Source organism: Enhydra lutris, unplaced genomic scaffold (assembly GCF_002288905.1).
Source record: "Enhydra lutris kenyoni isolate GAN:26980312 unplaced genomic scaffold, ASM228890v2 scaffoldscaffold88, whole genome shotgun sequence".
Lineage (NCBI taxonomy): Eukaryota > Metazoa > Chordata > Mammalia > Carnivora > Mustelidae > Enhydra > Enhydra lutris.
Window position 1 is genome coordinate 105,990 of NW_019154172.1, and position 4,834 is coordinate 110,823.

Consider the following 4,834-nt stretch of genomic DNA (forward strand, 5'->3'; position numbering starts at 1 on the left):
ACTTTTAAAAGTCCTGATTTTGTGCTCCATTACTCTGCCACTTGTTGGGAGCTGGCCCTGCCCCCCCGCATTCTATCTTCCCGTCACTTTGGATTCACTTCTCCGCAGGTCCTACCTTTCAGAAAGTGATCGATTTTCTGTTTCTAGAATCGTTGCTCTTCTTCTCTTCGATTTCCCATTGGATTTGTAGGTGTTTGCAATGGTTAGATAAGCTGTCTAGCTGATCTCCTGCTACCTGATGTCGTCTCAGCCTGCTACTTCTCCGCCATCTTGACACGCACCCCATCCTCAAATCCCCCTTCTAAATGGAAAAGCCACCCAGTTCAAGACCATAATAATAGTGAAGGATGAGGCAGAGGCTTCATTGTGAGGAGCTGCATAATGATAAATGAACACCACTACAGAGCCTCTAGCAGACCTTTCCACAAACCCAGGCACCCAGGTGTACTTTCCCTAAAGGACACCACTGAGTCCCTATAACAACTCTGCCCCAGTCAGAGGAGCAAATTAAGGCTCAAGGAAGTTTGGGGACAATCCCAAGACTCACAACCAGGTGGTAGCCAAAACCCACTGGGCTGTTAGCAGCAGGGTGCTCATCTTGCAAACAGTAGGCCCAGCACCTCTTGGGTGGTGGCAAAGGGTCTGTATATTTCCAGGAAGTTGGAGACATAGCTGAGGTTTCTGACCAGGAAGGTGGGCACCAATTCTTCTATTTGCGTCTCTAGCAGGTTGGTCTGGTTGGTCCATAGCATATGGGTCTCATTCCTCTTCATGGTTGAGCCATTTTTACCCCGAAGTGAAAGAGAGGAGACATGAGTCAACGTTGTAACCCCAGGAGGATTGGAGTGCAGACTGAAGTCCCAAGATCTCAGTGACTTATGGCAAAAGGTGGGACAAGAGGGCCCACAGTAGTAAAAAGAACAAGGTGCCTGGTGGTTCATTGGGTTAATTGTAAGAGTCTTGATCTTAATGTCCTGAGGTCATGATCTTAATGTCCTGAGATTGAGCTCTTTGTAGGGCTGCATACTTAGGGCAGAGTCTGCTTGAGGATTCTGTCTCTCCCTCTGTTTCTCCCCACAGTCCCCCTGCCTCTCTCTCAAATCAGTTAACCAAGCAATCAATCAATAAGTCTTTAAGAAAAAGAAAAATGTTCTTGGCATCCATACAAGGAAGATAAGTATGTGATGTCTGACATGTTAGTATCTTAGGTCAGATTGTGATCTGAGTATTGATAGCACCTCCCTGCATGAACAGCATTAATCCTGTGATTTCTGACAACATATCCTATTCTTGAGATGAAAACACAGAGACCTTTTCTTAGGTGGGAGGGTTCAGAATATTAGGGCATACAATATGTTTAAGTGCAGCACTGTGAGTTGGCAACAGAAGGGAATCACATCAAAGTCCTCCATCAGTGAAGGGCTCAATGGCTGTGGTAACTGACTGGCCTTCTGGAATGTTGTGCAGCACAATGAGGTCCCTGCTTCTTACCCTGGAGGGGGCCGTGCAATGTGTTCCTTTACAATCAAAGAGCAGAGCAAGAGACATAGTACCATGAGCCCCATGTCCCTTTGGGCAAAAGTCTCCCAACTCACCATGATCATGTGCAAGACTTGCAGAAGGTGGGGAAGGACTGTCAGGCCAATGGGGACACCTGGGAGCACTAGTTAGGAAAATGTACAGGACAGTGCAGAAGGATTCTAGATGACTGGGATGAGACATAGTTTAAATTCTCTTTTCTGATATTCCTACAAATATGTGGACAATGACTCTGCATCTGACCAAGGCAGGGGCAGGGCCATGAGGGCAAGTTTGCGGAGGAGGTGGGGATGTAGGTTCATGTGGGGGCAGGACTCTAAGGGTACCAGGGCAGTAGCAGTATGTCTTCTGAGACATGGGACCCTTTTTGTCACATCAGGGCCCTGGGGGTTAGGTCTCCCCAGCACCTGCATTCACCCTAAGCTAGTGCTGGACTCTGCTGGCAGTGTAGAGCACCTTCCTGTCCTTGAAGAAGGTAGAGCAGAAGATCTCATCATTCAGCTCCTGCCCCATTGCCTGTGTGGAGCTCTATTAAGACAGTGCCTGGCAGCCAGGCAGGAGGCCTCAGAGCCCTATCTGACTGAATTTGCTGGTCCTCAGACCCAAGGGACCATTTCAGATATATCACACCCCAGTAAGCACCCACCTCCACCAAGAAGAAAAACATGACACAGCTTCAGGGCTTTTGATGTGCTCTTACACAGGAAAGAGGCATGTCAGGAATTCTCTTTCCACCCTGCCTACCATGACATTGGTGTGAACATGAAGGGATCACCAGGGCATCCACTGCCCTGCAACATCCTTCAGCTCAGGGGTGGAACCTCCCCACATATCTCTCTTTCCTTGGAACTCAAGAGGAGGGGATGGGGCTGCCCTGGAATGGCTCAGAGAGTGGCTTGACCTGACCTAGGCTGCTCTGTATTACCTTATGGCACCTCCTGCTAAATTCCCTAAGGCATTGAGGGCGAGGTTTGAGTCAATGTCTGCAGCATGTAAAAAAGCCATTCCCCTGGGGTTTCTGGAAGCCAGAGCTCCAGGAAGTAGGCAAACAGCAAGAGAACATCTTTCAGTATCGAATATCATGTCTCCAGCCAAGTAACACTGATACTGGACTACACTAGAATGTGGGTACCTGGTTGCCGGGGTTTCAATTTCTGTTGAGGTCTGTGGTCAAAGAAGTGACTTCACTGTCTGGGATCACATACCTGAGTCCACTCCTGGACTGACACCTACACAAACAATGTTCTGGGATGCTGATTGCTCATGCCCTTTCTGCATGCAAGGCATCCGTACACAGTGACACCAACACCCTCCTCTCCACTGGCCCCCAGGAAAGGTCTGGGTGCAGCCAGGGCCCCAGCTTGGGAACACACCTGGCTTCAGACACAACTCTCCACTCTTACCTGTTTTTGACCCTGGATATGCCATTGTGCCTCTCAAAGATGTTCTGTGTCTTGTCTGTACAATACAGATTATTCTAGCCTGTACTTCCTCCAGATGTCCAGACGTGTATGTAGTTAACACCTATGAAATTGGAGGAGGGGTGTCGCAAGTAGGAAATAACTCCAACTACATTTTCTTCCTCTTCTCACCTTCTCTAAGTCTGCTACTGGTCAGATCCCACCCCACAGTCCCTACTGGTGTGTGTGTGTGTGTGTGTGTGTGTGTGTGTACGTGTACGTGTACCCTCACTCATGTGTGGACACATATGTTCATCAGTGCTCACATTCTGGGTCCCAGAAGATGACAGCCCCACCTATGGAGGGATGGGCAATAGCTTCCCAAGACCTTAGGCTTTCTAATTTTCAAAGCAAACCCTGAAGAAGGGATTGGAGCCTTGGCCCTTGAAGGTCAGAATCCACCCTTAACCCTAGAGACTGCCTGTCCTGTGAGCCATTTCTTCCTTTCCAGTGATGTGAATAGGGGTCCACTCAGTGGGTTGCCATGATCTGGGCTCCCCCTGAGACAAGAAATTACTGGAATGCTTCTTGTCTAGGATATCAACATTTACCCTCACCCCCATACCATCTCCATGTCTGTACCACTTACTTCAACACAACTTTTTCCAGAGCCCTCAGTGAAGGGCTAGGTGTATCCAAGGCCTCAACTTGGAGAACACTCAAAGAGCTGGGTTCATGCCTGGTTCAGCCTTCTTACCAGTCTGTGATTCTGGCCAAGGTACTGACCCTGCAAGGGTCTTCTCCTTCTCCTCTAAGTTGTTCCCTGAAATCCTGTATCCTATTTACACATCTTTGTGTAACACCATCCCCTGGAGTGTGGTCTGGACTTGTTGATTCAATTCCATTCCACTGAACATGGCAACGTGACCCAAAGTCCCTTCTGAGATTTGGTTATAAAAGCTCTGTGCCCAGCCCCATGCTGACTCTGACCTCTGTTCTCTCGCAGATCCCCACACTGGGGAACAAGTCCCTATGTTGAACCATAACATAGACATGTGCACATGGCCTAGTACTGAGGAACAACAATAGACAAAGAACTCAGGCCTTCGAGATGGACTGAAACCTGCCAACACCCCTAAGTGAGCTCAAGTTCTAAATGAAGCAGGTCCTGCCTCGCTGTTGTCAACAGCTCCAACCTACTGAGAGGCTTTGGCAGGAGCCCCCAGCTGAGCACTTCTGGATTCCTGATCCCCTGATACTGTGAGACAGTGTTTGTGGATTAAGCCACTGAGTGTGGGGAAATTGTAGTCACATAGCACTAGGAGCAAGGTACTGACACTGTCGACCTGCAACGGGCCCTGCCCCTCCTCGCCTCTCTCTGTTCTCCTCAGCTTCCTCCAGCCACCCTGGCCTCCTTTCTAACCTCTACTCTGGCAACATCAAGTTCTTCCTCCAACCCTCTGCACCATGGTGCCCTCTGCCAAGCTAAATATACTCAGATTTGTGCATGGCTGTTTCTTTTTCCTGCCACAGGAAATCTCAATGTCACCTCAGCACAGCCTTGTCTGGCCCCTCACCTGGTGGAGCTCAGGACCCAGTTGTAGTCCCTTGCTCTTTTCCTATGGAGCAATTGCTATTTTCATTCATGTTTTTATTTTATGTTTGCCCATCTTCCCCTCTAGACCCTGAGCTCCTAGAGGGAGAACCTGGTTGGCTGATAAATACTGGCACCATCTGAGTGATCAGGGCACATTGGCTGAATGAAAAGGTGAAAGGATCCATTCCATCACCAACCAGCTCAATTGCTAGAGCCCAATTGATTTTGGCCATTTTTAAGTTCATTATTTCATTTCATTTCATTTCATTTCATTTCATTTCATTTCATTTCATTTCAT

At 48.5% G+C, this 4,834-nt stretch overlaps 1 pseudogene; it reads right to left on the bottom strand.

Annotated features, from left to right (window-relative positions):
• Positions 1 to 593: 593 nt before the first annotated feature.
• The window catches only part of LOC111161979, a 27,191-nt pseudogene continuing 22,950 nt past the window's right edge, over positions 594 to 4,834 (bottom strand).